The sequence below is a fragment of the Herpailurus yagouaroundi genome, unplaced genomic scaffold (assembly GCF_014898765.1).
Source record: "Herpailurus yagouaroundi ecotype Mexico unplaced genomic scaffold, PumYag 29, whole genome shotgun sequence".
Lineage (NCBI taxonomy): Eukaryota > Metazoa > Chordata > Mammalia > Carnivora > Felidae > Herpailurus > Herpailurus yagouaroundi.
The window spans coordinates 44,124,590-44,130,786 of record NW_024412377.1 but is presented as its reverse complement, the minus strand read 5'-3'; the positions used below and the strand labels follow the sequence as shown (position 1 = coordinate 44,130,786).

Genomic DNA, 6,197 nt, shown 5'->3' with positions numbered 1-6,197 from the left:
ATGAAAGGCACAACACAGAGAATGTAGTTAATGGCATTGTAAGTGTTGTATGGTGACTGATGGTCGCTACACTTGTGAGCACAGCATAACATATGGACTTGTCGACTCACTGTGTTTTACACTTCAAACCAATGTAACATTGTGTGTCAACTATACTTCAAAAATATATATATTGAACACACACACACACACACATACACGCAAAAAAATAATAATTCCTTAAATTGTGTTTGACTCTTTGGGGAAAAAAATCAAGCAAACGTTCATAGGCACATGATATAAATGGATAAAACCAAAGTCTGTAAAATATTAAAAACTACAGGAAGAAAAATCCATTGCCTTTAAATGAAAAAAACTAAGGCCTATAGCTGACTTTTCAAAGATATTATACTAGACAGAAAAGAATAGAGTGATATAATTAACAGTACACTTCCAAATACCTCTAAGGATCAAAATCTAAAGCAGGGAAGATACTAGAAAGTATTTTGAACTGAATAATAATGAAACCATAACTTGTGGGATGCATCTCAACTAAAGCTCAGGAGAAAAGACAAAGTCTTATATATTAGAAAATAAGAAGGAGGGGCTCCTGGGTGGCTCCGTCAGTTAAGTGTCTGACTTCGGCTCAGGTCATGATCTCACGGTGCATGAGTTCCAGCCCCGCATCAGGCTCTGTGCTGACAGCTCAGAGCCTGGAGCCCATTTCGGATTCTGTGTCTCCCTCTCTCTCTCTGCCCCTCTCCCACTCGCACTGTCTCTGTCTCTCTCAAAAATAAATAAAACATTGAAAATTTTTAAATTAAAAAAAAAAAGAAAAGAAGAGGGTTAAAAGTCAATGAAGCATCCATTTCAAGAAGCCAGAAGAGGGCCAAGCTGGGGCAAGCAGAAGCTGCGTCCAGACATCGGGACTGCACTGATACCTGTTCCAGAAAGCTGGGCCTGGGCACCTGACCCCCAAGAGGAGCCGCTGGCCCCTCAGGATCTCTGGCCTTGGCCCCGTGAGCCATCCCAGGCCTGGGCGAGGGTCCTGGCAGGCTAGCGCTGCCCTCCACTGGGACCCAAGAAATGGCATCCGAGCAATGCCCAGGTCCTCCCAGGCAGGAGTGTGAAGAGACTGCCCCATCTGCTACTTCGGAGGAGTAGGTAGCCTGGGACACCAAGGAGGTTTTCCGCAGCTATGTTTTTCACCATTAGCAGCAGGAGCAGGAGGCTGAGGGGGCAGCTGTGCCTACTGACCCAGAAATGGTCACCTTGCCCCTAGAACCTAGCAGCACCATGGGGCAGGTGGGTCGGCAACTCACCATCACTGGGGACAACATCAACCAGCGCTACGATTCAGAGTTCCAGGCCATGCTGCAGCACCTGCAACCCACAGCAGAGAATGCCTATGATATTTTCACCAAGATTGCCTTGAGTCGATTTGAGAGCAGCATCAACTGGGGCCGCGTGGTGGCTCTCCTGGGCTTTGGCTACCGCCTGGCCCTCGACATCTACCAGCACGGCCTGACTGGCTTTCTGGGCCGGGTGACAAAACTGGCGGTTGACGTCATGCTGCGTCACTGCATTGCCGGGTGGACTGCACAGAGGGGCAGCTGGGTGGCAGCCCTGAACTTGGGAAATGGCCCCATCCTGAACGTGCTGATAGTTCTGTCTGTGGTTCTGTTGGGCCAGTTCGTGGTACGAAGATTCTTCAAATCATGACTCCCAGAGGGGCCCTTTGGGGTCCTAGCTGAGACCCTTGCCTGGGCTTCAGCCAAGCCTTCTCCCATCATCCCTCCTCTCCCTTACAGGGGTCCCCCTCAAGAATATAGAAGCTTTAGCAAGTGGGCACTCCAGCTTTGGGAGGGCCCTTGCCTGGGGGTCAGTCAGGCTGCCAGGGGTGCCCCAACATTGCATGGTGCTAATGGGCCCCCTCTCTGGGCCCCATCCTGTCAGAGAGGGGGTATAGCCTTCTTCCTCAGCTCTCTGGGACATCCTCAGCCCTATCTATTGGGCACTGGGGAGATTCACAACTTGGGGAAGCAAGAGGCTGAGAGTCACTTCTCCCCTCAAAATTTTTAACGGTTATATCTTTATGTAATACCCTTGGAAGGACCCTCCCCCCACCCATTCCCACCGCTCCGCCCAAGCCAGGAAGTCTGGGGTATGGGGGTTAGTAGACTACCCTGTGTTCCCCAGGATTCAGCTGTTCTAGAAGATCAGAGCTCGATTGCTAGGCCTGGAGCCCAGTCCTGGCCCTTCCAAAGCTCTCCCCCTGCTCCCACTCCCCCCCACCCCCACCCCATATCACATTTGCAGTAGACTTGCAGGGATTCTGGGCCTCGGTATGGGCTAGAGATGAAGTTGGGGGCACGGACCAGGGCTGTCAGAACCTCATCAGCATCCCCCAAGCCCGCCTCCCAAGATCCTCAGTTCTCTCCCTTCCCCTCATCTATTACCACTTAAACCCAACCTGTTCACTACAAGTGAAGCCCACCCTGCCCCCATCACTCCAAATAAGGAAGGAGGGGTCTTGGGTAAGTGGAGTGCTGAGGTTCCCTTCTTGCCCAGGTACAGAATTTGGTTTGTTATTGTCATGGAAAGAGGGTAAGGAACTCATCTTGAGGTTTCTGAGAAAAGAGCTATTAACGCCACTAGGAACCCCAGGATTGGGATCTTCCCTCACGGCCCAGGTACAGTGTAATCTGGGGGTGTGGATGGGGAAACTGTGAGTACTTGAACTCTACTGTGACCCCCCCACTCTCCACACTCTTCACCTGCCTAAGCCCCTCCTGTGGGTGGGGTGGGAATGCCTTGTCTATCTTGCACAGTCTAGAGGTTTGGGGGTAGATTAAGCCACATGCAGGGAGGGGATGCAGACAGAGCCCACTGGCCAGCCCCCACCTTCTGAGTGTGTCTGAAATAAACTGCAATCTCTGAAAAAAAAAAAAAAGAAGCCAGAAAAAAAAAATTAAACAAACAAAAAAATGCGAGTTGAGAGCAAAAATAAAAGGAGGAAAAAGAAAGAATAGAAAACAAAGATACATAGTATAGAAAAGATTTTAAAGCTGGTTATTTGAAGTGACCAAAAAAATGGCTGATCCCCTAGAAAGAACAATCAAGAAAAAAGAAGTACAAATTATTGTATGACAGACAAGAAGACATCACTACAGATTCTAGAGACTAACAAAGTAGGAGGATTATGGCAATTTTATGCAAATAAATGTGAAAAATCATATTAAATGGACAAGTGCCTAGGGAAAAAATGCAACTTACTAAAACCACCACAAGAAGTATCAATCTTAACAGCCCTATATCTATTAAATAAATTGAATCTGTAAATAAAAACTTTCCACTAAGAAACCTCCAGAAAAAAAAAAAAGTTAGAGAGGGGGAGAGCCAAACCATAAGAGACTCTTAAAAGCTGAGAATAAACTGAGGGTTGATGGGGAGTAGGAGGGAGGGAAGGGTGGGTGATGGGCATTGAGGAGGGCACCTGTTAGGATGAGCACTGGGTGTTGTATGGAAACCAATTTGACAATAAATTTCATATATATATAAAAAAGGAAACCTCCAGGCCCATATGGCTTCATCAATGAACACTTCCAAGCATTTTAAAAAGAACTAACACCAAATCTTATATAGATGTTTCTAAGGAATAGAAAAGAGAAAACATTTGCAACTTGTGAAGAAGCTACCACAATCTTTATACCAAAACCTGAAAAAGACATTTTTAAAAAGGAAAGTTATAGGTTAATGCCCTCTCATGAACAAAGATGACCTCGTTTAGCCAAAAGCAAGTAAAATAAAAGTAATAGAAATTAGAACAGCAGCTACCTTTGGCATGCAATGACTGGGAGGGAATGTGAGGTAGGCTTCGAGGGTGCTGGTAACGTTCTGTATCATTATATCGATAGCATCCATTTTATGAGTAACTTAACAAAACTTATGCACTAATATATGTGTATTTCCAGTTTAAATGGTTTTTAAATATGTAATACAAGAATCGCCTTCAACCAACACTGATCATGACCCATTTGCCATAATTCCTAGCACAGAGAAGGTAGTTAATCAATATTTGTTAAAAACCAAATGAACAACTCTTTTAGTAGAGATGCAAAACCTCAGCACAGTGTCACACACACAGTTCGTGTGCAAAATATGTGTACTTTTTAAACGAATGAACCTCTGAGTGAAGGTATATCATCTGCCAAGCCTTTTTCATGCCAAAACTCCTTGTGGAGGCAGTGAGAGACCCAACAAGAGGAACTAACTGGATAAACATGAAATAGGAGTTAAGGACAGACAGAGCAGAAAGTAGGAAAAAAGAGACTGAGAACGTTTGATGGAAAGATAGGAAAACAGCACAAGGAGACGATGAAAAGTCTCACGTGGATGTCAAGCTGCTGGAACTCAGGATATACATATAGACTTGGCTGAAAAACTAAATTGGGGAGTCTCTGGGCAGAAAGTCAGGGGCTGATCAGTCTTGATATGAGGCCTTTCTTCTTCACTGATCCTACCTCCTCTTCCTTTATTTTAGGTCTCTAAATGCAGGGGTTAGGAGCCAGGACGTGAGAGATGGGAGTCCTGAGTTCTAGATCTTGCTTTGTGGTGATACCTTAGGCCAGTCATTCCAATTTCCTGGCTTCTGTGTGACTAATCAGAAAAATGGAAGGAAAGGTCTCTCAATATTTTATGCATCCACTCCTTATGACTAAAAAATTCTCCCAGGGCCACTGAGATCTCCCAAATACTTCTGAGGTCCCTTCTGTAAAGCACAGAAAACATACTGTTGCTTTGCAATTCAGAAGAAGAAGAAGGAGGAGGAGGAGGAGGAGGAGGAGGAGGAGGAGAAGGGGAAGAGGAAGAAGAAGAAGAAGGTACCAAGTTCATTCTCTAAGTTGGGTTCGGAAAGGCTGGCAGTAGCCTCCAGCTCCTTGGAGGAAAGGCTTTTCCGTAGTACTATTTGAAGACCCATATTCATCCTAATACTTCAGCACAATTAGGCAAGCTGCTTAGTTGCTCCAAATATCTGTCTCTCTTTACAAAGTATCATTGAGGCCTGTCAAAGAAGTCTTGAGACGCCCAGACCTCTCCTCTGTGAATGTCATTATGGTCAGAGACTTGGCACTGTGTTAATTACATTAGCTGGTTCAGGCCTGCGTAATCTCACCTGATTAACACTATTCCTTCCTCTTCTCTCTTCAGGCCCTCTGCCTAAATCTTTTTGTTCTTCTTTCACTTATTCACTTATTCATCCTGGCAAGAAATATCTACTGAGCTCCTCCTATGTGCCAGGCACTGTGCAGGTGCTAAACATATCATCAAGAAGCCAGGTAAAGTCCCTTCCTTGTAGATTTCCTTTACCTACCCTTCCCATGCCCTTCATCTTCGTGGGAGCAAAAAATGGTGGAAAGACCCTTCAGCTATAATTAGGTACCTGTATTCTTGTCCCAACTCTGCTATTAGTCTAGGGGGTGAGTCACTGAACCTCTCTGGATATAATTTTCCTCTTCTGTAAATAAAAGTGTTGAACAAGAACAGTTTCTAAGACTCTCTCACATGGACTTTTTTCAGTAGCTTCTAACTAGTATCCTTGTTTTCATTTTGCCCCCTCCCTCCCTACACATTTTATTCTAAGCACAGTAGCCAGACTAATCTTGTTAAAATGTTAAGTCAGAACTTGTTACTCCTCTGCTCGAAACCCTCCAATGGGTCTCACTCAAAAGTGAACCTAAAGTCCTTACTATGCCCTGGAGGTAGTGTATGCCCCAGCCCCCGAGCCTTCTCTAACCTGGTCCTCTCAACTTCACTCACTCCACCCAGGCACAATGGCCTCCTTGCTATTTCTTGCACACTCTAAGCATATTTCCCTCTCAGACTCTTTACATTTGCTTTCTGCACTGCCTGGAAAACTCTCCTTCCCCTCCCCCCTCCCCGAGGTTCACATGGCTCATTCCCTCACTTCCTTCAGTCACTTGTTCAAATGTTTTTCTTCTTTTCAGAAAGCACACCCTGGTCTAACCACACTATATAAAATAGTGCCTCTATATCACTCTCTGCCCTGAGACCACTTTCTTCTCTTTAATCCTTATGATTGCCTAGTACATCATAAATTGCCTTTTTTTTTATCTTCTGTCTCCCTCCACCGGGAGATACACTCCATTAGAATGGGGATCACTACCTGTTTTGTTCCCTGCTATATCCCCATTCCT

The 6,197-nt window shown here is 45.3% G+C and overlaps 1 pseudogene; it reads left to right on the top strand.

The window, feature by feature from the left end:
* The first annotated feature begins 972 nt into the window (after positions 1-972).
* LOC121041037 (bcl-2 homologous antagonist/killer-like) lies at positions 973-1,778 on the top strand (annotated as a pseudogene).
* Positions 1,779-6,197: the final 4,419 nt, after the last annotated feature.